The following is a 26,100-nucleotide window of genomic DNA, read 5'->3' as shown; positions in this document are numbered from 1 at the left end:
TAAATCCTTTCTTTGTGGATTCACCCAGCTTTATTTTTTTTGCATTTGGTAGGTAGGACCTGAAACTATACCTGGTTCAAAAATGTTCAAGTCCTCATCAATGCAGGTTCACATAAGCAGTAAGACTGTGTGAGGGGCCTCTCTCGCGTGGAGTTGGCCGGGGCCACCTTGCAGACCCAAGGTCTGACTCAGGGCTTCCTGTGCAGAGACTGCTGTGCACTTAAGACTTGCACTGAGGCAGAGAAAGCAAGCACAGGAAGAGCATACTTTCAACCCAGTCATCTCTCTCAGGGATCCGCATACTTCAATTGCCTGGTGGAGCCGAGCCAGAGCATTTGGTTGCTCATGAGCAATGCTAATCACTCCAGCACCCTGTGTGATCCAGACACATACTTGGAGTTGATCCAGAGAGCTGTTCTCAATCAGGCAATTGTCTCCATCATAGAACAACTGCAAACTCAGCCCTATTGAGAGCATCCACCCTGCCATGACCACTAAACCTTCTGTTAAAATATATGAACTTCCCTTTTATCATCAGTATCAGCACATACAGGAAGAAATGAGGGACCATAATGAAGAAATAGAAGGTGTACTTCCTTAATTTTCCATTGAAGGGTAGTTAACATTTAAAAAAAAGATGGAAAAAAAGGCAGGGCGGCTGTACTGAATGGCTAATAACCAAAGGACGTCCATCATCATGCTAGTGTCTACCTGGCACCCACTGCAAGCTGTCGCAGAGTGAATTATGACATAGGAAGTCAGAAACACAAGGGCATGCTTGTTTCATTCTGAAATATAGCAGAGCTGTGCTAATGTCCAGGGAAACGGCATAATATCCATGAAATGTGAAAAGTATAATTACTGCCGGAGACGGTACATCCACATTTTCCCATTGGAGTCTTTTATCTGAAGGACACAAATCCTCAAAGCATCAGGAATTAATCTCCACGTTGCAGGAAATTGCACTTGGGGAAAAAAACAACAACAACCTTGCTGTGGTACTCTGAGTTATCAAGACAGAGCTTAAAAACAGAGTTGCTGTACTTCAAGTTCTTAATGTAATACTTTGGAGCAATGTGAGCTAATAATCATAGCTGGATTTAAATTTTCAATGCACTGGTTTTGATAAATTCTTTGAAGGTAAATTGTATGTACCTGTTTTTGTTCCAAATAAATAAGGATCCCAATTACATTAAAAAAACAAATTCTTTGTTGGTAAGAATGACCAATTTTGAGTCCAGGAAGAACACAATCCTTTTGCCATTTACATAGACCTGAAAGTGAACTTCTGGATGACATAAGTCTTTGTTGCTCCACTGCAGCCTCAAGTTCCACTTTTGCCGTGTCAGGATTTTAGAGCACAAAGGCAAAGGGGAGAGGCAGGAAATTCAAATCAGTAAGTTCTATTTTTTTAGCAGCTCTGATAAAAACAAGAGATTTAAATGACTAGGGAGAAAAGAAGATGTTGGGTGGGGAGGGGAACTGTAATCATTTATATTTTGATTCCATAAACATTTATTAAGTGTATATTGTATTCTAGGTACCTTACTTGTGCTAGATGCTTGAGATTTGGAAGTGGATTAAAACCCACATTGGATTATTTGTCTTCAAGGAATTCAGTTCAAATGCTAATGGCACTTGTGGCCAGAGATGACAGAGTTGGCAGCACACATTCATTCCCTGGATTCAGAATGCTTCTGAAGACATATGTCTAGTATCTGCATGTACAAGAAGCAATACCATGACACATGTACTCATGTCAGGGCATTGAGAGAGAAGGTGGCAAAGACACCAGGCGATAGGAGCCCAGAAGAGCCCCTTTTAGTTGGCCAGAGGAAAAAGAGAGGGGCCTTCTTAAGAAATTCTGCATCCTGCTTCATATTTCCAGCACCTGGTGCAGAAAGGGGAGGTGACAGGGCTGGGCTGGGGCTCAGTGGTGGAGCGCTTGCCTTGCACATGTGTGGCACTGGGTTCCATCCTCAGCACCACATAAAAAGAAGTACTGCATTCATCTACGACTAAAACTATTTTGTTTAAAAAAGGGAACTGATAAAGGTTTGTGGAATTAATAAGTATTTTAGGCAATGTGAAGAATTCAAATACTACCTAAGGTCCTAACTTGGAGTACCTTAAATCTCTACTAGAAAAGAGAGGCATAACACGTAAAACCGATATTAAATATAGGAGGTTCTAATAAATAGAAGTTCTGGAGGCTTATATGCAATACTTGCTTTAAGAAGACAGGGAAACGAGTTGTGCCTTGGCCTGGAGGAGAAAGGGGAACCTGAGGCCTCCTTGCAGGGTGGCTGTAGATTCCCTTGAATCGCAGGATGGAAGGGCTCCGACAGGGAGACCCCGTCGCAGGCTGGTGGAGACCAGTTTGACTAGACATTTGGAGCAGGGTAATGGTAACCTCTGAAACTGGAAGGGTAGACTGGGACTCCACTTAAAGAAATTTTAAATTAAAGGTTGGTGAATTTATAAAGTATAGGAAGTCTCTAAGTTTTGGGGCAGTGTGGCAGTATAATGTGTACACGCACACACACACGTGTACACACATATACACACTGTGTGTATATTCAACACTTAGGGATGTCTTTATTCCCTTAAAGAGCACATACTCTCACACTTTTTTGAAAGAGATTGTCATCTTGGTCTTTTATCATCCACTTAAAAAAAAAAACAACTCTCATGAGGATACTTTAAGACTTACCAGAAAATTAGAAAAACAGTACAGAGCATTCCTGTCTGCTCCTCACCCAATAAAGCTGTATTTTTGAAAGACTGACCAGGTGAGAGACCAGTTAGGTCTTTAACACATTCATGCTACCTCTTACGAGACTTGCCACGGTTGCTTCTTCAGCCTGAAAACGGACAATCGCTAAAACTGGGTCCTGAGCAAACCTTGTAAACGTGGCCTAAGTGTCAAGGCTGCCCCTTTGCTGAGCCCTCAGCCTTAGGACAGAGCTACCGGAGGGATGAGGGACAAGGGAGCAGGGACCTTGAAACAAGCCTAGTGAAGTGGCAGCGCAGCTGTGGACCTGCTGGCGGCCCTCAGAGCAGCCGAGCCCACTGTCCCGGGAGAAAGCGCCCGTGAAGACCACTCTCCCCACCTCCCACGAGGAGGAGAAGGTGCCGAGGCTTGGTGGAACGGCCCCCCTCGCTGAGGGGTTAACAGGAAAAGACCCCTCCACAGGCCCAGACACTGCACTCTCTGAGTCTCCCATGCACGTGTGATGAGATGCAGAAGCACAGGCCTGGACCGCAGGGAGGAGGCCCGACTGCTCAGAAGATGCAGCTGCTGCACTAGGTGGCCCGGCCCAGCCCTCCAGGGTTCTTTGCACTGGGGTTTGGGGCCAAATACCCAGAAAATGATGAGGTGCTATTCTGCTTTTCTTTGCCATTTTTCCTTCCTCAGAAACCACAGGGGGAGTGCTGGCTGTGGTCTTGAGGGGACGTAGGTAGTTTTGGTCCTTTGGCCACATCATACTAAGTAATGGCACCCTAATCTGAACACAGCCCTTAATACCACCTATTGCCGTACACTGCATTTTGCAACCTTGATTCATATCAAAGTCTACAAAAAGAGTTGGGGGGGGGGGCGGGGAGTGCTAATTCTCTCTGCTTTCCCTTTATTACTGTGAAAACCCACAGGGACCTGCTGACCAGGACCAAACGAGCACTGCTCTCTGGGCCTGGGCAGCTGCCACAGGAGGGACCCCGATGTGAGGACGAACTCTTCCACCCATCTGTCTGTTTTGTCCTTCTTATTCTCCATTACTGTGTGATGCCCTTTGCTATGTTATGATGCGGCAGGAAAGTCCCCACTAGTGCCACCCCTCGATCTTGGGCTTCCCGGAATCTAGAATTTTTACACAAGTAAACTTTTCTATTGTTTATAAATTCCCAAGTTGGGGACATTTTGTTATAGAAGCAGAAATGCACTGAACACCAACTACTCTTTGTTTATTTGAAAAGCTCGGTAAATTGTTAGTTAGTTATAAAGTCTGTATCCAGCGCTCACGGCAGCACTGGCCAAGCTGCGGGAGCATTTCAAGTGTCTGTTGACAGATGAGTGGATAAAGAATACATATATTCCACACAGTGGAATATTAGTCTTAAAAAGAAGGAAATCTTGCCATTCAGTACCATGTGGGTACCAAGCAGGCTTGAGAGACACAGGCCAGACCTAGGACAAAGGCTGCATGCCTGGGCTCACCTGTGTTATGGGACGTAAAAGAACTGAACTCACAGAAAAAGATCAGAAAGAATCGTTACTGGGGTCAGGGGAAAGGAGTGGAGAAATGGGGAGATGTGGGTAAAAAGGTACAAGCTTTATAAGATGAAGTGAATTCTAGAGAATTCTAAGGCAAAGCATGGCGATGATATTTAATACTGTCTTGGAAGCCTGAAGTTTGCCATCTGCCAGGAGAGCAGACCTTAAGTAAGCTCCACACACACAGTGATGCATATGCTAGTTAGCTTCATTGTGGTGATAATTTCATGGGATAGGCATACAGCAAAACGTCATGTTATAAGCCATGATTTATACAATTTTAATTTATCAACTCTATGTCAATAAAGCTGGATAAAAATAAAGTCTCAATGCTTCCATGAATAGACAGACTGCTACCAAATTCTTTTGTAAGAGCCTTGAAAATATGTAGGCTCTGTATTCATGAGATACGTAAAAGACTTGACAGATACTCATTCTCAAGACCTCCTGCACCCATTGCCAAAGTCCCCTCGTGCGAAACCCTGGGATGATGTAAAGTGAAACACTCTCCTGTAATGTTCGGAGTGGAGGGCCAAGTAAATTGAATTATTCTGGGAAATCTGGTTTTTGTTTCAGTTCTAAAGAAGAATTTGTAAGGCATTTTTCTTATAAAAACAAATCTGAAGTGATTTTTTTAAAAAAAAACCTTTCCATGTGATAATGTAACAATACATGCATGCAGTTCAGAATTCAAAAACTATAAAACGGTGTGCAAGGGAAAATTATCTTCCCAACTCCTGACTAGTCTATTTAAAACAGAATAAATACATGAGAATGTCATCTTTCCCATTTTAAAAAATCTGGTTTGCATGTTTACTTGTGTTTGAGTAATTGTCACCATAACAACACCTGACACTAAGCTACCTCACATTAATCAGAATCGGGTCAGAATTTGTTGCCAAATGTCTGAAAAGCAGCCCTTTGTGTATTATTGGACCCAAAATGATGTCTTCTGACCTTAATAAATCATGAGTTCTCTAAGGGAAATCTCAGAGTTGATAATCAAGCAAAAACAACAGATATGCCATTATATTACATTAGATTTGGAGGCTTTTCGTTCTATAAAACTCCACATAAATAATCAGAAGCAGAGGTCAGGCAAGAAATTATGCGTTGTTTTTCGATGACAGTAACTGCATACATTGCTATGCTTCCTACCACCATAAAAACATTTACTAACGCAAGTCCATGCCCTATATATTTGTTGAACAAATGCTTTGAAGTACTCGAACACCATGAAATGTAATGAAACAAAAGAACCAATTTTTCAGTTCTAATGGAAAGAGATTCTTGACAAATTATTGCCTTAGAAAATCATGCTGGTACAGAATAAAATAACCAGCCATCTGAGCCTAATGGATAAACAGCATTTTTTAGAGACAATCACTGAGGGAACGTCGACAGCCTACAGAGATGGTACCTCATGGCGCTCAACAGCAAGTGATTTCAGAGTTCTTTTTGCTCGATCTGAGTCTGGTAGCAATTTACACTAATTTACTTTGTTTACTTTTCTTTGGAGGATGAACTAGAGATGAACATCCTTCTTACACTGAAATGTAATTTACTTAAAGGGAGTTAAGTCCATGTTAAGCTTCTTCCCCAACCAAAACACCTCTCCCCCCGCCACACATCACCAGATTCTGAATCTTCTTGGCTACTCACCTGTGATCTGCCTCCCTAATTTTTCACAGTCCTCTTAACATTTGGATGTTAAAACAGGACCTCATCTCGGTAAAAGCACATCAGCAACATCCAGCAGAAGGGGACTCGCGCTCGCTTGACCCACAGCTCACCCTCTGCGCATCCCACTCCAATGATGCCCTATTGATCTATCTCACATCCCAATCATTTCATTATGCACTGTGATAAAGTTTTAATAGGAGCCCCCGAATGGGGTTAAGCTGAGAAATGGGCTGTGATAAAACAAGTTCAGATCTTGCTTTGCTCCCTTTATCACTGAACACTTTCTGAGCTGCTTTCTAGTTCAGATCTACTGTCCGACTGAAGGGCGGGCCCCACATGGTCCCTGGTTAATCACGCTGCCTACTCTGGTGCCATCCAGAGAGAAGACTACCTACTCCAAGGGCTGTCATAGAAATTACTGAAGAATCAACAACCCAGGCTCCAAACCAAAGTTAATGTGCTCACGGTGTTTTACATTGTATGGCTCAGCCTGTTAATAGGACAATTGTTAGGATTTTTTAAGTAACTCACCTTGTACAACACAAACCAGATTAATAACTTTGTACCGTCTGTTAGTGAAAATCTACTGTAGGCATTTGCTGGTGTTTTGCATCTATTTCATGGAGATACTCAGGAAACTCAGCAACAGAGGGAGCACACAGTGCCAAATTCCTGCTACAGAATAACAGTGAAGCCAGGAATAGACTCGAAAGTTTCCCAACATCCTATCCTGCATCACCATTGATGACCACATCATCTGTTTCTTAAAACAGATTTCATGCAAACCAACTTAGCACTGAATCTCATCCACTTTGGAAGGTTAAGACACATTTGGACACTTGCTAGATTTGTAAGCAGGACGGTCTATGAAAAAGAAAAAAAAAAAAAGTTCAGTTCTGTTTGGAGCAGGCTAGGTTCCTCATGGCAGTCTTTGAAAATAACTCTCTCAGATAACTTACTATAGCAGAAACACAGTGGGGCGGGTTGTTTTGCGATGCAGACTTATTTTCAAGTGAAAACCTTTCTTCGGAAGAGATTACACAGAAAAAAGCATCAGCCCAGGCAGGAGGGCATCCGAAACCTGAAAACTCATGGGTTACCGCCGCCTGGTTCTCCATACACGCCTTTTCTCCATTCGCCCCTGTTTTGCATGGTTTGGCATTGAATGGAAAGTTAGAGGCAGAATTCAATAATAATGCTGATGAACCTCAAGTAGCAAGACAATTTTCCTAAGGAAGTGTATGGCCATTGATTTAGGTGACGACCATGCCGGCCTGCCTCACTCTGTGCCCTCTTTGTGTACCCACCAGCAGGAAAAATGATCCCTAAGTGCAGGGCGTGGTTATAGGTATAAAGAAGGGAACCCTCTAGAACCGGAGTCCCAGCAAACGTTTATCAATGCCAATATCCTTCAGCGGATTATGATTTTAATACTTAAAGCAACATCTAATTTATTAAACCATGATGTGTACAACTATAGCTCACAAAGCAGAGTGTCAGGAAATCTTTCATAGTAAATGCTTTTTAAATAAAAACAAATATCAATATTTTTTCATTAGACCTCAAAATTTTCAACTAAATTTTAATTTATTTCTCTCCGAAAACAAACCTCACTGCATCGTAAGGATAGAGTGTATGTGTGGACTTTAATGTTGGACTTTTAAGATTTTATAATTGGTTTGCTTCTACTGACCAGAAACATTTACTTTTTGATCAGCAGGAATCAAAATCCCTCTGCCTAGCTTTCAAGGCCCACCTCCATCCACTCGCACTGTTTATCCAACCTTGTTCCCCTCCTCCGCACACCCTCTCTCCGGATGGGCAGTCTTGGGTGCTCTCGGGGCCCATCTCTTAGAATCACTTCTTCCCATTAACAGGACTGTCCTTCTTTTCCATAGGCCTCTTCTTGGCCATTTTGAAGGTCTACCTTCCCCTTGAAGAAGCCTCTGCTAGTGCATCCTAGACCCCCTCTCCGGCCCATCATTGCAGCACTCAGATCATAAGCAGGTCCCTGACACAGCCCTCCCCTTGTGCCCCCTCCCTCCCCTCCTTCCATCCCCCCTGGCCTCCAGACAGAGTCTCCTCTGGGGGCCTTTGCCCCTGCCCCGCCCCCGCCCTCACTGCTTGCACACATGGCCTCAGATATGGCTCTTGCTCACTGTCCTACCCACCAGTGAACCTCATTCAGAGATTTCCCTATTCCCTGTCCTTGCCATAAAATTTTCTTCCTGCCACAAGAGCAGGGGATTTTCATTTTCTTCACTGCTATATTCCAAGGGCCTAGAATACTGTCTGGCACACAGTGTGCATTCTAAATACCTGATAAATAAATTAAGTAAACTGACTGAAGGTCAACTGCATTCTAAGTGCTTGGTAAGAATCAACTATTGAATGATTTCACGGAAAGGCATCTCTTAAGTGCTTCCTAGGTTCTATTCAATGGTCAAAACATTCTGGGAGGAAGGCTGGATTATCACTGTCATCCTGATGTGGTAGATGGAGAAAGCCAACACAGAGTGAGCTGATTTAGTGACTGGTAAGTGGCAGTGGTGGGGACCAACTCTTGTGTCTACAGAAAGATAGTATCATTCCAGCCTCATGTCCTATAACTCCTGGATGCTCTTCTATTCAGTCTATTCTTACCCCAAATCATTGGCCAATTGCTGCAAAGAATGAACTTATGTATAGTGTACAATCTCTTTTTAAAATAGAACTTGAGATGATTAACTTTGGATATTCTTTTCCTCTTACTAGAAAAAAAAAAGAGAAAAATGAATGAAAGTGTGAGTGGAAGGAGGGAAGAGAAAAAGAAAAAGAAAGCCTACTTTATAACAAGTAACACCCAACATCAGGGAAAAGAAACAAAAACCAAGGCTTGGTTCTAGTGCCTTTGTGGAAGCCATTAGCCAAGAGAAACATCCTGGGTTGTCTAGAACACGAAAATAAGTCTATACCAAGTCTAGGTGCTTAAAACCGAGGTTTCTAAAGTGCAGGTTGCAAGCATCTGAAAGCACAGGCTCCGTGAGTTGAGTCCTGGCCCAGAGTCCAGGGTCCCTGAGATGGGGAGGGGGTGAGGCACCAAGCTGGTGGCGGAGTTTTCAAAGGAAATGATAAGACCAGGAGAGGTGGCCTGGGCTGACACCCCGCCTGGCACCAGTGTGGTCACATCAGAGTCTTAGAGCCAACTGCTGGTCGCCCTGTTGTCCTGAATGTCAGACACCTTGCAAACCATCCCCGAAGCTAGCGTTTCTTAAACTATTTAATAGACACCGACCCTGTGCCCAAGCCTCCATAGGGTAATGCATAGAATGCTCTTTCTCAGGTGAAAAAGTCACAGGTGACAAGCAGCAAAGTAAGCGCAAGAGGGGCCACACACCAAGGTCCTCTCCACTCCAAATGCACTCTCCACCCGACTTCTGTCCCCTGCTGCCTAATAACACCACCACCACAACGGGCTTAGCTTTGTTCACTTAAACAAATGCACAACTGTCCAGGTTTACACATTCATCCAAAAGATCAAAATCGTCATCTTTGTAATCCCGGCCAAGGTCCCCAAAAGGCATGAGTCCTGCGCCCTTCACTCTGTCTCCCAGGCAGGGTCCCTGTGGTGGCAGGAGTCTGATCTTGGCCACGGTGCGAATGGGTGAAAGAATGAATGCCTGGGGCCACTGGGGGTTTATTTTTACATCTGAAAAATGGCATTTTCCAAAGACCTAAGGCCCCTGGATCATGGCTGTAGATTTAGACAAAATATGAATTAATTATGAAATGCAGCCAGCTAAATCTTTCATGTTAGAAATTAAAATAGTGAAAAAACAATCAATCAGAAAAACACCATGCTAAGTAAGAGTACAGACGAAATAAGAGTACACCGTCCCAGTGGATGTGCATCTAGAAAATTCCTCCCCGAGTGATTTTTAAGATGGCATCCGCAGCTCAGCTTCTCTTCTCCACCCTAAAGTGGGAGGAAAAGCTCCAGTCTACTTAAGGGTAGGCTCAATTTTATAATCTTCACAATCTCACTTTTCAAAACATGAGGCCTCCTGAATTCAGAAACACGCGTCCATCCATCGCGCCTGAACATGGGTGTGTGCGAGGGGATGGTGTTTACTGAGGGAAAACCACAGTGCGAGAGTGCATTTGTGTTTCAAATGCTCACATTTTTTATTAGTTGCTAGCATTTTATCTTAATGGGGTGTACTCCACTTCAAATGTCAGCCTCAGAGCAGATTTAAACTGCATAAGGGCCATTAAATAGTAAACTAAAAGAGAACCTCAGGAATATTTTTCTGAAAATAAAAACAGTTCAACCCTTTCTCTTCCATCTACTCCACCCACACACTCTTTCTTATACACAGTTTTAGACAGCTACATTAAAATACTAGGTTAAATTCGCCTATCCCTAAAAGGGATGACATCTAAAACTAAGGGGGGAAAAAAAAAAGAGAGGTTTTTTTTTTTTTTTTCTTGCTTCCTTACCTCTCCTTATTCTCAAAAGACTGTCTGCCTTCAAAAACCAGAATGAGACTTTCGTTTTAATTTCAAGTGAAGCAAATGTTATGGTCTTGGAGCTGCACATCAACAGGAAGCAGGATTACTCATCCATTCCACAGCCCTATCTGAGACGAGGAGACTCCACACATTTGCTCCCTTCTTAAAGGGTCCTATGTGGCGAGATTAAATTTCACAAATTCCAAAAGAATGTTTGCCCTACAGGAACTTAACAGTCGAGTGCCTGGTCCGTTTGCTGCAGCGTTAAACGGTGTGTTCATCTTCTTCCTACCAGCAAAAACGCGGTGCAGAAATGGAAACCAGATTTCTTTATAGAGGGAGTTCGTGCGGTTTCCGCGCTGCTCCTGGCCGTAGTTTCCCAGCACACATTCATCTACATTTCTCCTTGAGTGGCTTTTTAAGTAAGATGGCATCTGTACCATTTTGTGGCACATTCTACACAAACTCACCAAGGCATTCCAGGCGGCCTGTGCTTTAGAGCACCCCAGTTGAGGTTTTACAGACTTTATAAAGGTAAATCATGTCATCTAAAAGGGCCATTTTTTAGTGGCTTTGATTCTTACCAAAGAAGGAATCTCCTTTTCATTCAGGAGTGTCTCAGGTTGATAAACCTGCGTTTGTTTACCAGATTCCATTTTGGAAAACTCGTGGAGCCTGCACGGAAATCATAGGCATGTCCCCTGCCCTCAAGGAGCTGATAATCCACGTTGGAAAGACAGGACGTAAACGCCAGAGCAAGCCCACAACAGTGTACATAAAACCCGCAGGATGCGAGCCACACGTTACTGAATGAGGAGGAGGTATCTGGAAACATTCAGTATAAAAACGGATTCAAATAAAACAGTGGGATCAACATATACCTCCACCCTCCTCTCTCCTCCCTTCTGAAAACATTTAATGCTTTCTTTAAAAAAAAAAAAAAAAGGTAAAGTCCAGAGACTTGTAGAGAATGGCTGTGAAGGTCACAAGCCATTGAATGTCACCTGGGAGCTGTTTGGTTTTCAGCCATGGGTACGCAGCCTTGAATTTGATAAAAAATGTAAGGAGAAGAAAAGAATCTTCTTAAGGAATCTAACACAAACTTTGACAACTCAGATCCACGTTCTGAAGAAGAAACGGGAAGAAAGGGCCTGGGAGAAGAGGATCGAGCTACAGACAATCTCTCGGCAGGTGGAGGAAAGATGGAGAAGGGAGACAGAAGGGTGGGGAAGAGGGCAGGGAAAGGAACAAAGGCATCCATGAACCCATTTTCTTGCAGGCCTTCGGAAGGCCTGGCTGGATGGGAAGTTTACGTATCGCTGCCTTTTGACAAAATGACTAGATGGACTCACACCCTCTGTTCCTCCTCTCGTAAATGTTCAGGGGCACCCCAAGAGTCACCAGGGACAGAATCATAGGCACTTGCCCTGAGCCAGTGCCCTGATAATTCTCCAAACTGTTGCCACGAGAATCCTCCCAAGCTTCCTCGCTTGTTTTGGGCATGTCAATCATCTGGCCTAGGCGTCTTTCCACCGCTGGACCATTGAGAAAATGGCGGAGCTGAGCTGGGCCCGTTGATTCTGGCTCTCCTTCTCTACCTCTCAGCCCAATCCAGAAAGCAGGAGTTTCATTCAGCTTCAAGTAAGCAGAATTTGCCCAAGGCAGATGGAAATTTAAAATCAAATGTAAGTTCTTAAGTCTGTACAAATCCTAAATCACCAAATACCTTCTAACAACCAACACACTTGGCTTTTCTGTGTTCACTGTGGAGGTGAATTCAGAACTTCTAGGTCACGGTCATGCTATACGCTGGTAAGCAAAGGAAGTGTGTTATGAACATTATCCTACATTCTTAAGACGGCTTGTAATGTATCCTTTCTAGACGTTTTCTGCACAAAAAGTCACTGACACTTGCCTATATTGAACGTGAAGGAAACATGCACCGTGGGAATGGTGGCGCTGAGTGGAGAACTTGATACACTCGTAAGCCCTGCGTATACACACACAGGACAGATGGGCTGAAACCGATATGGCCCCTAGGCATGCAGCAGAAGTGGTATTCATCTCAGTTAATCTACAAATACAATCCCAATACTGTCACCGTGGACAACAGTCACCTAGGCTGGGCGCTAACTCACCCTGGATCCCACCTCACCAATGTTCCATTGAGGAGGGGCCGGTACCAACGACTTCGTGATGCGAAGACCAACATGGAACTGAACCTAAGGATGATTTTCAAAACGGGGCAGGGTTTACTGCAAAATCAACTCCCACTAGCTTTCCTACTCTTTGTTAAACTTTATCCTTGCTCTTATTTCCCTTCAGAAAACCTGAAAATAAACAAAGAGCAATCAGAAAGCTTCTCAGGAATTGCTTCAAGAGGCCCTGAAAAATACCAGCACGGGCAAGTTGGACTGTAAGCACCTAGTCCAGGGTCAGTAGGCCTGAGCCGGCCTACACAGTGACCATGGGGTAGAGACCCTTCAAGGGAGTGTAAACCAGCAAATGAAAACCAACATCCACAGAACGCCCATCACTTTAAAAGTAATCACAATCAATTCCAGCCAATGAAATCCAGGACTGGTCTGTCTTTAAAAACCGAAGGTAAAAAGGAAATGAAGTCAATTACACAAGAAGAGAAGGACATTTTGCTCCGGAGCAGAGACTGGGAGGAAAGGGGACACTCTTCGAAGAAAGCTGAGCCCGTGGTGCGCGGTAGACAAAGTGTGTGTGGGTGGGAGGGGGGGTGGACACGCCGTTGGCAACAGCTTCACCTTCGTGGAAATGGATTCCCCTTAAAACGTCACATTTGCAAAGTTACAAGGGGGCTCCTTTCCCGAGAAGGTCACCTGTTGACCTTCACCCACCCTAGAAAAAACTGACAGGCTTTAAAAAACAAAACGAACAACAAAAAACCAACTGAAATGTGTACATGAAAATTACAAAAAAGATTACCAAACACAGCAAAAGTTCTAAACTTAAAAAAATGTTACTTTAAAAAGCAAAGAGAATTGATTTTGATGTTGCTGATTCTCCTGGAGAGTGATCTGGCTGACTTTATATGTGTGAACACACGTACCTAGGCTTACCCAGGCCTTATCTCTGTGTGTCTTAAGTGTCTGTGATCAACACTCATTTGCTTTTGGCATTTTACGGTGAACATAGAATGAAAGCAGGTTACTGGCTTTTGAAAAAGATTCTCTCAAGGGTCATCTTGAGAAGCCAGTTTTCCCAGAGGGTTTTTAGGGTGTCCCTGCTGCCTCTCGGGATCAGCCTCTTGCACACACCTATGATTCACTGGCACCCAGAGGCCATCGGCACCCAGGAAAACACCACACTTTCTTCCTCAGCAGCGCAACTTGCTTTTGTGGCTGCTGGAGCTGCAGAGTCGCAGGACTCCAGGGCAGTGATGGAGGGTGGGTGCGGGGCCCCAGCTCACTTAATCAATCCTCTGAAAACCCACCGCACAGACGAGGAAGCCAGAGCCCAGCAGAGGTAATGTGCCAGGGGGGCATGATCGGCTGCCAGGCGGGAATGTGATCCCATGAGGTCCAGCCTTGGGACCTCCCACTGCAGGGCCTCGTGAGCTGCTGCTACTTCTGCGACCATGGGGATGTCTACCTTCCAGGGACACTGGGCTAAACTTCGTTACTATGTGGGCACTCCGGGGGCCCTGGCACACAGTAAATGCACACAAGTAAGAACCCGAACAAACCTCTAAAGGTGGAACCTCAAATTTTTCTTTTTCCTACTGTTTTTGTACCTTACTCCTGAGTGGCAATGGAGCCATCTAATCTGGTTCCGTATGACACACTGAAGCCATTTGGTGGATTAATACTCAAATAACGTAAATGCTTATAGAGAGATGTGATTAATACTCATTTGCAACATGTAAATAATCTTTCAGCAAGAACCAACTAGTGTACCAAGTGCGTTTTGATATATACAAGCAAAACAAGTTTTCGTGATGGCATGAGTAAAAGTATTTCAATGTGGTCTCACATGTCCCTGGAAGCTTGAGTCAATTCTCTAGGTACTGAGCAACATTGAGAAGCCAGTGAAAGTGGCTACGATGTACACAAATAAATAGATTCGTGTTGGTTCAAACCCTTTTAGAAATTCATGTAGCTTGTGCTCCTCTTCTGCATATGCCAGAGGATCATAAATCCTAAAATAAAGACATCATGCCATGCCTTCTACAAGTGTGCCTATCATGCTGGAAGACTTGGATCTTCTCAAATGGCCCATGCAGACCTGCAGCTACTCCGAGAAAAGCCGAAAGCTTCCCCTTGCACACAGCTCTTGGAGCCAATGTGCTTGACTTGCAGCTCAGCCTCAGACAAGGCCAATCTCTAGTGCTGCAAAAAAAGTGGTTTCTGGACCTTTTAGGAGACGTACTCACAGATTCTTTTTTTTTCCCCCCCCTTTGGGATACCGTAATGAGTTGCAGTAAGAAAAGAAAATACCGGTGATAACAAAACACATTAGGAGTCAATATCCTAAAATTGTCAGTGGCCCCAGAACACCATGTTTCTCTTGTCCAAGTGAGCCAGGGTGCATTTTAACGTCTGTGTGTGAGGCAGATTCAAGGGGAGTTCACAGCCTTCCTGCGAGGGCTGCCTGGGCACAGACCACATTCCTAGTATGCTCTCACTTAAAATCTGCCGGAAAGGCCAGCAGCAATCTCCCAGTCCAGCGCGGTGCTCCAGATCCCCGGGTTTACCTTCAGGTGATGGTTCTCCACGGGGCCAGAGCCTTCAAGGTCTGTGTGCCGGACGTATTAGGTTACTGAAAGAGAGAGACGGCTGCTGTGCGTGCCAGTGGTTAGTAAAACTGGAAGCTGTAACATCATCTTTCTCAATTGATTTGAGGAAAGAATGTTCATAAAATATATACTGCTTTTGGTTAGGGGCTGATTTCTAAATAAACACACTCAGCAATGGAAATTGTGGAAACAGGGAGAAGAAACAAAGCAGGCATTCAGAAAGGTGTGCTTCTCACCGTCTTCTCCTTTTGCAAGCTTTTCAAAGATTGTAAAATCACTTGTGTTAAGTTTATGATTTATGGCTAATTTGGCTTCTTTCAGTTATTGAAAGCGAATCTTACCTTCTCTGGAATATTCCTGCTCAATCTAACCGACAAATGTGCTTCTCTACCTGGGAAGGCATTTCACCTCGGGGATCAGCAGGCAGACAACAGAGGAAGAGAAAGGAAAGCTTCCCTGTGTCAGATCTCACAGCCCTCTGGGCCCCAACAAAACAGGCCATGCTGGGGATCGGGGCACCGCACAGCGCACCCACAGCCTCCAATGGCAAAAAACAGCGCTGATCCGCACAACACAAAGCCAGACAGAGTGGGGCTCTCTTCCCTAATTTGCAACGAACTGAGGTCAACTAGATTTTAATCTCAGCTACAAACTGGGAAGGAGAAAACAGCAAGAAAGGAAACTCCACCACTTGGTTAGATCCTGCTTTTAACACAAGATTGTGTGACCGATTGCTGCACAGGATGCTTCCAGAAGATGAGAAGGCCAAAAATAAGCAGGGGAACACGGTTGGCCCTGATGCTCACATTTATCTCAAACTGAACAGTGCAATCCGGCACAGAGCCAGAGTACACATGTATAAATGTTAAAGTTGCACTATGTTTTCCATTTAGCTGTAATTCTCGAGCGATTTTCAGGATAACGGTTTGATGAGAAGAAAACGCACGCACCCAGAGCAGCTCAGACTCGCCTTTCAACAGCCGGCTGAACAGCCAAGAGTGGGCAAGTCGAACTTACCTTCAGCTAGCTCACATTCTCTCTGGTGGCAGGGAACCCAAATATGTGAAATAGTCCAGTACAAAGCTCTGCTAGAGCAGCAGGTAACCGACACCCTGCTAACAGGAAATGCAAGTGCTGTAAGAATTCAGGAGGGGAAAGATTGTCTTGGTAAACTGACAACAGGCTTTTAATAAAGTGGGGGGAAATTTTTGAGTTTTGGCATTTACTGTAATTGTAAAATAATCTACTTAACCTCTTGGAGCCTTAATTTCAACAAAATGATAATAATCATTATGATACTATAAACACTCTACAGTTATCATAGAAACTAGGACTTGTATGTGAAAGGATTCTATAAGCTGTAAGAAGCTATAAAATGACCATGGAGTGTCTAGTGGAAGATATTTCACCATTCGTTTGGGAAGGCAGAAAAGGCGAGAAGGTCAGAAGGGTCAGGATCAGCTTTTATTCACATACGTCTCCATTGCTGGAACTTTTCTGGTGCCTGTGCATCAGTTCTATAACAAAACCATTCTGAAGCTCTGTAAAGGTGAGCAGAAGTATGCATATCTGGACATCAAAACAGAATGCTAAGCCCCAGTACCTGCTCCTGGATGGTCCACAGAAACAAGTCTAAGTCCTAGTTTCAATTTGGGATTTCTAAAGTCACAATAAATCACCAAGTTTGGGAACGTCAAATGACTGAAATGGTTTCTTTTCCATTTAAAACAGAGCCAATTTTGTAGCCACCAAATGACCCATTGGTTCCATGGATCACTCTGATCAATAGCTTTTGAAATTTGCAAACTGAGCAACAGTAGTTCCTCCAGTCTAGTCTTTGTCATGTCTAACTTAGCTTTCTAGGGCCCAACACAGTTCAGGGTCATCAACTGATAACCTCAGGCCAATTCTAATTCCAAGGGCTTTCCATAATGGCACCACAAGCTCCGTAGCCTGAACTTGGTCATGAACTCACATTTCTAACATGAAAGGCAAGTGAGGGTGGGACTCGGGCCCCCTGACTCCATCTGCCTAGTCCTTGATGTGGTGACCAGCATGTGAGTGGACAAGAACAAGTACTTCCTGAGCTCTCCGTAGGAAAGAACTCTAAAACCCTTGGGTCACTTGAGAATCCGAGGAGACGGCGGTATATGCAAAGGGAACCACGGCCGGCCTCTACAGTTGTTCCTAGAGAAAATAACTTAAGGTGCTCCAGGTTTCTCAAAGATAGGTGTAAATTTAAGTCGCTTGATTAAAACTTCATAAAAATCTGTATTTGGTGTAGGTAGAACCATCTGAGAGGGTATCAGTGTATGAACGAAGATGAAATTATGGTCTGATCAGAAGCACCTTTCATCTGCCTTACACAAATTTCCAAGGCCTGTTCCATTGACATGAACAGATGTGGCCAAAGACTGGCTTTCAGTCTTTGCAGCAGAAATGGGGCTACACCTGGGATTCTGGGTTCCTGGCGGACCACTGGCTGGCTCACGGCTCTGTGGTGGTGCATCAGTGTGAGTGAACACAAGGCCCTTTAAGGAGGATGAAGCTGTATCCACATGCCTTAGGACTGTTGTTCAGTTAGTCACTCAGTACCACTTCCAGGAATATGCGGCAGCGACAGGTGGTTGAGTCACACCGGCCTTGCCCAAGCACTGGGAACAGGCAGCGGGATGATTCAGTTCTCTATGAATGAAACACCTAGAGCTGACCTCTCAGTCCCATCCTAAGCTTCTAGATGATTCATCGTGCCCTCTTTGACCTCCTTCACGAGGTAACCAGGGCGTGCAATCCCTTCAATACTCGGTGGCGTGGCGGTAAAGAGAAGCCATCCTGTGAAGGGCAACTCTCAGGGCAAATTCTCACTTAAGCAGTTTGAAACATTCAACCTAAATCTATAAAAGATGGCTATTTTTCAGCCTCTAAGAAATATTATAGAAGGCCAGGAGAAATTCATTCCTTTGGTTGTGGTTCTTTAGACACAATGCCATGATTCTCAGTTTAGTCAGTTAGATTAAATTTGGAAACTACATAGAAATTTTCTCACATTGTGATCTCTGGAAGACCAATGAATCCAACTCTTGAGTCAGCTCCAACATTCATCAGAATTCTAGGGCGGGAAAGTCAGAGAAGTGTATATTCAGAATCCTCAACAGTATATGTAATTTAAAAAAAAATAAACACGGGGTGGGGGAGGAGAAAAGTAGATGCTCACGGCCTAATATCCTGTAACCTTTGGTCAAGCGGTCCTTGGCAAATTTCAACAGATTCACTTAACTGGGAGATAAGACTGAGCAGCAGAATACCACGCAAACAAAAGCAAGGAGACAGAATCAGGAATTATCAGTGAAAAACAGGGTTATCCCTAACAGCGAGGGCCCCCCCGACGCAGCTGGTGAGGAGAGCAGAGTCCATGCACTGTGGAAGCTTGCAATGGAGACTTTTTACGTCTCCCCAGGTAAAGCTATAGCCCAGCACTCAGAGCCAGCCAGCATGGCTGAGGGAGGAGGAGGGCCACATGTGGAGCTCATTACTCACGGAGAGGCCATGACAAAGAACATTTCTCCAGACTTTTCATGGGGGCTTCACTTTCAGGAAGTTGCTATAATTACTGCTCAAGTCTAGAGCAGGCTGCAAGCCGCTGACAGATCTAACAGACGAGGAGGAGGAGGAGGGAGAGCGAGGGGGGAAAAAACTTATCTGCCCTTTTTGACGAGTGAAATGCCAGAAAATAAAGTGCCACAGGAAAGCTCAAAAAGGTCTCCAAACGAGCTCTGCCTTCCAACGCCCAGCTCTCTGTTTACTATTTTATCTACTCTCTATCTCCAAATTACTTCTCTAGCCCGGACCGGACAGTGAATTTGTACTTCTGCTCTTAGCTCACTCTCAGATGGCCACCGCAGAACTGTACATCTTGACTCTTTTTTTTTACAGCTTTTCCATACTGGGGCCCACTTCCTGCCTAGTGGAGGAAAAAAATCTGGCCTGAAGATGAAATGACTGCTTAACGTTACACGAGAACATCTGGTACCATTTTATGCACAGACCCATGTCTGAGAGCAGGCGATTCCAGCGGTCTCTCCAGCGGCACAGCGCATACCCGAACCTCCCCAGGGTGACATCATCCCATATATGGACTCTCCAGCCCAGCCCTCCCCCTTTTCCTGGTCCTAAATTCATTGCCAGTTCCCTAGTCTGCAGCAAATGTGCCACGTCAAGACTGGAAAACACAGCCCTTGAGTGTGTCTCAGTCAGTGCGGCAGGACGCAGGGGGAGCCGAAGGCAGCCCCTGGCGCAGGAAGGGAGGCTCTTCCCCACGACGGGGAGAGGAGTCCGAGTCCACGGATGGAAGCTTCTGGAGATCCTGCTCCGTCGCCCCAGTGTTCAGACTACCTGTTCAGGACAATGCCGTTGTACAGTAGTCTGCACATTGGTTAGACTGGGCAAGGGACAGCAACGCCACCGACGGCTGGGGACCAAATGGGCTGTTTCCAAGGCGAAGACCTGGGTTTGCTCCTTTGTTGAAACTCATATCCAGTGTTTTTCTTCACAGGTTTTGCACACTAGGGACCAAGAATCCCTCGGGGGCTCTGCCGGGAAAGGACCGCTCCAGGGAAGACCGGCGGGTAAGGCCTTGGTGACGGCTCACCTGGTCTGTGGCCACGGGGACCTAGGTAGGGATGCCTGGATTTGCGTGGACACGCGAGAGTCACGGGTCTATGTGCGGCCGAGGGCCATGTGTTGAAAAGAACAATGCTGTGTGGTCTATAGCAACTGACTGTATGTTTCTGGTTTTTAAAGTTTGATAATTCAAGTGTTTTCTTAAATTTAAAGGGTTTCCCACTTCAAAATGGAATATGAAAAATCTCCAGACACTTAAAAATGACTGAGACTAGTTTTGAACTGTTGGAATTAAAAATTCAGAGACTTGAATACTCTTGTGAGGGCTGTAGGCATGACTTCTAAGACCCCCAGGAGTGAGCGCATTTTTTGCCCTAAAGAATACTTGCTATTTTCAAAATTCCATATGAAGAGAGCTCTTTTGAACAATTATATAATAAAAATCTCAGGAATAATAATACCTAACAACAAAGGAAGAGCCTGCCAAGTCCTTGCCCAGCACACAATGCGGGTGGGACTCTGCCGAGATGCGGGCCAGCCCACAACCCACTGAGTCAGCCTTGAGTGGCTCCGGGCCTAGAAACCTCTGTCTTGAGATAGCCCAGTTTATGCCTCTGCATTACGTTTTTTCAAATCCAAGAGTGGTTGATAGCTGCTACTCAGCTGAGCCTGTATTTTACAAGGCTCTCCTTCTTCCAGCATTTAAAACGATAAGGCACTTTGTCTAGAAACCCGCTGATAAAAAAGGAATTTGTAAACGAAGGCACAAGTTTTCCTTGGTCAGTTTCCAGATGTCCTGGAGGTGACGGAGGGTGGGGGGGGGGCAGGAAGGTGGGCAGGAAGACAGCCCTCAAGCTGAATGAAACCCTAATAGAGAAAATAATGGTCAAGCCCCAGTTGCAGTGCACTCTGTGCTGGCTTCAGCCGTGGGTCCCTTAGAGAAAGTTCTGGAAAAACCTAACTGCCTCACCCCCCACTTATTTCTCCCCGCAAACCAGTGTGTACAATGGAAATGTCTCCTCTTCTGTCGGTCTCTAGGCTGGCTGTAATCTCTTCCTTAAAGTTACAGTGGCTCCTGAAAAAATCCTTCTTTAAGTTCACACATTTTGCAACGATTCTAAAATTGCCACAAGTTTCCTCTTTTGTAAAATACTTTATTACAAAAGGTTCCCCAAGTGTCTCTTTGTCAAAACAATTTATTTTAAAAATTATCTTCTGACCATCCCTAAACTGGTGTAAGGAACCTCTAAAATGTTTCAATCTGTTCCTAATTTTTCATTAAAACACTAATAGCAAGGAGAAACTGAGCTACTTTTCACTTAGTTGATACAGTGAACTCATCCTTTCATTTTCCATTGTGACTTGAAGATTTCCATAGCAATTATTTTTAAAATCTACAGGTTTTTTTTTAACATAGAAAAACTAAAATGATTTATGGGATCATACGTTTTAAGAAATGTTATTTTTACTAGCTGATAAAAATCATTAAAGAGGGAAAAACTACAAGCTGCAAATGGCAATGTTTAAGAACTCCCAAATTTTGTAACTTTTTTTTTTTTTGCTGTATAAGTGATTGAATTTCATCATTTGCCTTCATTCAATGTATATTTAATTTAAATGTCGTTCTTCATATGAAATGGCTTTTTTGTATCAAAGAAACTAACTCCCAATAGTATGTCACCTATTTTGTCCCTGGGGATAACTTTTAGCCTGGAGATGGAAGGACATAATGGTGGTGTCCTTGGCCTCAGTCCAGGGGTAAAACGTAAGGACTGCTTTGTAAAGGGCAACAGAGGAGTCCCTGCACGTGCTCAGCAGAGTCTTAATGGCAAACTTTGAACAAATGAAAAGAAATTGAACTTAATTTCAAATTGCACAAGTTACATTTAAAAGTCCAAGGTCGCTTTTCACACAAGATGGCAGTCTGCTTGCGGGCTCTGTGCCAACACCTACATACACACACCACCCGACGCAGCTGCTCCTATTCCAGGGTAATTAGAGTGATGCTTAACTTTATTGTGATATTACTTTATAAGGAGATATACAAATATTTTAGGGATCATGGAATCTATTCCAGAGGAAACAAACCAACAGTGAGCATCTTCAACGCCATCTGCCCTGGGCTGTCTTGGTAAGTATTAAAACTGAACACGGTATATGCTCACAGAGGGGAAAATGCTGGGAGGGTCTGTCCAAACTGTGGTTCACAGAAATTTCATAGCTGTTTTCCATTTTGGAGTGTGGGTGATTGACAAACTAGTCGAGGTGCTGGGTTGAAATAATTTTTTCAGCCATCTCAGAGAAAGGAAATCCAGCCTGAGCTTCAACACCACCACTCTGCAATTAATTTGGAAGAGGATCACCATCACGTAAAATCGTCTACTAAAATTGTTAAACCTGCTTTTCTTAAGCCATAGATCTCAAAATCAAAGCAAGTTTGTTTAGAGTGGGACCACGTTTCACACTGATGGCTTTCCTGCAATTAGTCAATAGGCTTAATATCCTTCCTGCCTGGCGTGGCGCTTTCACCCCAGACAACATGTTTATGTTTTTAAAAGACCAAAATATACTATCTGCCCCCACATCTCGCCTGCAGACCACCCAGGCACTTCACTCTGTGGGAAAGAGTTTAGGCATAAAAATCCTAATGAAAGAAGTTACCCCCCCCCTCACGCAACCTTTTGTTGAAATCGTAAGCTGTTATAGGAAATGAAAAGAAAGTACAACTTGGTAAAATAAAAAAAAGTCATTCGTCCAAAAACGTCCCTGCCCACTAAAGAGAAGCCAACATTTTCAATGACTCCATAAGGGATCTGCGTGTTGTTTTTTTTTTTTAAAAAAAAAACAAAAACAAAAACCTCATTTTACTCTAAGGGGAAAACAGCCCACCCATCATAATCACGTCCAAATAATAACTAAAAGACCATCACTCAGAAATCCCAGCTTAAAATAACTGGAAGGTCAGGCTTTAACCTGAGACAGGAAATTCCCGAGTTGAGACGGAGACTTTCGTACTTTGGTGTCCTGCAAGTTACGTAGATATAAATAATTGACTCTTTTTCAAAGGTCTCTTATTTAGAATTTGTATCAGTTTTAATAAATAGGGATAATGAAATAAATTAAGAAACATAGTTCAATTTTCATTTTCAATTTTCTGACTTCTTGGGATGGCCAGTTTACTGGAGTTACTTTGGCTTATCTTTATTGCATAAGACTTAGAAGATAATTCTTTTCTTGCATCTTTTTCTTAAGAAATGAGAGACAAAAAGGAAATAAAGTGAAATGGTCATACAAATAATTACACGGCCTGCTAATAATGTGATAACTCTTTTATATTTTGGCTAGGATTTTAGGTAATAATAATCTAATATATACCCTTATAGTTTGAGAAACAGGAAAAAACATCTTACTTGTTTTTCCCTTAGTTTTCATATTTTTAACAAGTTTTGGGGTAGGTTCAACGTAATTATGAAATATGCATATGCCACACCTGCTCTAGGACTGTTTTAAAATCTATCGGAAACATAAATTGTCTAAAAGCCTTACGAGAAGTCATTTTTCTCATTTTTTAGCACGATGTTTTCCACCTGAAAAAAAAAGTTATGATATTTCAAACTAAGATAACTTAGATATCTTGGTTTAATAAAACTATTTCTCATTGAAGGATAACGTATAAACTCACAAATATTTCTTTTTGTTTTTTCAGGTTGCATGCATCATTCCTTTAATTGAGCAGAGTAAACTGGATCAAATTATTTATGGGAGAGAGGGAAAGCTATACAGAATTAGAGTAATTTTTAATTTATACCAGGATATCCTTTGTGAGTGAATCACTCTATAATTACTTTCTGTTGCACTGAAAGAAAGTAACAACAGCAAAATGATACTTTAAGGTACTCATTTTTTTGCATACTCTAACCTTATATATTTAAATAGCAGCTAAGTTTATTGATGTTTTTGATTCTGTCAAGACAAAAAAAATATTCTTCTGATCAGCAGTGATGGCCAGAAACAGAATCAAACACTGATTTCTTAAAATTAAGCAAATGCAGAGGAAATTACACTCATCAGTTCTTTGTTAAAACTTTAGTCACTACGTAAAAATGTAGAATTGTTAAAAGTGTCGTTTTTTTTTTTTTCAGTCTCTGAAAAGTATTTTGCTCCCCATAAAATTTGTTTGCTATTTTCTCAGAATTTTAAAATTAAAGGTAAATAACAAACTATTTGTTTTCTTTAAAATTCTTTGAAAAATATCCTAACTATATACTCCTTGGACAATAATGTAGCTTTTGTTGTTGTTGTTGCTGTTGTTTTAAAATCTCTTATTGGAATTTTCACTGTCTGGATATTTTGCTTTTCAAAGGGGATGGAAGTTGTTACTTATGTGAATTGATAATTTGTGTTAAAAAAGCTAGAATTATTTTCAACTTGCCAGAATTATATTTTATATCTACACATTTAACACCATTAATTCTTTCTTATACAAATTACAAAGAAAATTTCCAAAGGGTCTGGTTTTAGTTTTTCGAAATGAAACGAATTTTCCTTTCCTGTGTTTAAGGTGCTATCTGTAACTGTACTGCACAGTGTGAGCTGCACTGTGGGTAAAGCTCTCCAGTTTGCACCTTTGATTCGTGGCATGACCCTGGAGTTAATTAAGAGGTGCATAACTTAATCCCACAACTGCCTTTCATTTAGCTTTCACAACCATACTTAGAAAGTTTGCATTTAAAAGGAAAATGAGAAATTTAAATAAATTCCTGTTATTTACTATGGTATTGGTAAAAAATATATTCCCTTGAAAAAGCCCACTATCAAAGCATCAGATACCAAAGTGCATTGGTTGGGCTGCCAAATACATTAGGCTCATGAATTATTTTGAGAATGGCTGCTGTTACCCTGTAGATGACAATTTTCTTTTTCACAGGCGAGGTTATGGTACTTATCTACTACGAGAAACATGTATAAACATGGCCTTTATCTTTAACTGCAGCATTAAAATATGCAAAGTTTTCGTGAAGAGGAAAAACATCTGGTTCAATTACTCTGAACTCTGACTGCATTTGGGCCAGTTATAATAGGAATTGGATTTAAGAATAAACCTTGTGTTTAATCTTTTCTTCCTCCTCCTTAAAATTTTAATGTGAGTTTTCTGTTATTACACCAATTATTTATGTTAGCACATTTGGAACAAATGTATATAAGTGTACTTTCTGAATAAAGTCAAAAGTCTAACTTGTTTTTAGTTCCATAATGTTTTAATGTTTAATTCTATTGTGTGTTTTTCTCCCTCTCCCCTTACCCTCCCAAATCACCCAATCTGGAAAACAGGCTGATTGTGTCTGTCCATGAGCAAAGGACACCTGAAGGAACCAAGGGCCTGGCTGGACAGAGTTGTCACGTGTCTGCCTGTCTACACTTGCTGTGCAGAACATCCGCTCACCTGTACAGCAGGCACAGACAGGCAGTCACATGACAACCCAGCCTGAGTGACCACCAGCCATTGAGACCAAGCAGCCCTCACACCATAGCATCTACACCAAGAGCTGCAACCAAAGTGAGGGGCTCGGGCCTGGGGTTTTAATCTGTTGGCTTAATACTTAACTCGTATGTATTATATTATTATTATTATTATTATTTTATTTTGATTCATATATTAAAACACACCAAAAGTAAAGCAAGTCGTGCCTATGAAATATAATAAAACCCATTTCTGAAAATGTTCCTGTGATTTCTATAGTTCTGTTTTCCTAACTGTTGTCAGTAAATCACCACCCTTGACACTGATTGTACGTATCTTTGCAGCATCCCATAATCAGCATAAGAAATCCATATATCAGAACCATATAACTTCAGTCTGATGTTTGACAAAGAATAAATTATTCCAATACTGCTAAACCCATAAACAAAGAATCGTTTTCATTTTCTATATCATGACTTTTTCTTCAAGGGGCGGGGGGGAGGGGGCTGGGGCATGAAGAGTAAGGAGAAAAAGGGAAAAAAGAGAATATCCCAGAGGATCCAGTATTCTGAATTAAGAGACTGCCACTCTGGTCTGGGAAAGGTCGGTGACAAAAAAAATTTCCAACATAATTTTCAAATTCATTAAAATAATTGCTTCTCCTCTTGATAGATGGAATGTCAAAATTGAAACTCCAATATTTGCAAGTATTGAAATGCACATAGATTTACTACCGTGTCATGTTTAGGTAAGAAGCGGCTCACACTACATTCCCGGAGTAGAATTTATGGGCAGCGCATGCAC

General features: G+C 42.8%; 1 protein-coding gene and 1 long non-coding RNA gene across 8 annotated transcripts in view; one reads left to right on the top strand and one right to left on the bottom strand.

The window, feature by feature from the left end:
- The window catches only part of Dnm3 (dynamin 3), a 460,170-nt gene that overhangs the window by 192,301 nt on the left and 241,769 nt on the right, over window positions 1-26,100 (bottom strand). The window lies entirely within an intron of this gene.
- Window positions 19,429-25,559, top strand: LOC120887507 (uncharacterized). Of its 2 annotated transcripts, none has more exons than XR_013426351.1 (2): window positions 19,429-19,840; window positions 21,892-25,559. It is a non-coding gene; the product is annotated as an uncharacterized LOC120887507 (long non-coding RNA). The 2 variants fall into 2 exon arrangements; XR_005730784.2 differs by having other exon boundaries at window positions 19,429-19,888.

This window comes from Ictidomys tridecemlineatus, chromosome 10, assembly GCF_052094955.1.
Source record: "Ictidomys tridecemlineatus isolate mIctTri1 chromosome 10, mIctTri1.hap1, whole genome shotgun sequence".
Taxonomy (NCBI): domain Eukaryota; kingdom Metazoa; phylum Chordata; class Mammalia; order Rodentia; family Sciuridae; genus Ictidomys; species Ictidomys tridecemlineatus.
The sequence above is the reverse complement of the archived record's forward strand: the minus strand, read 5'-3'. Positions and strand labels throughout refer to the sequence as shown.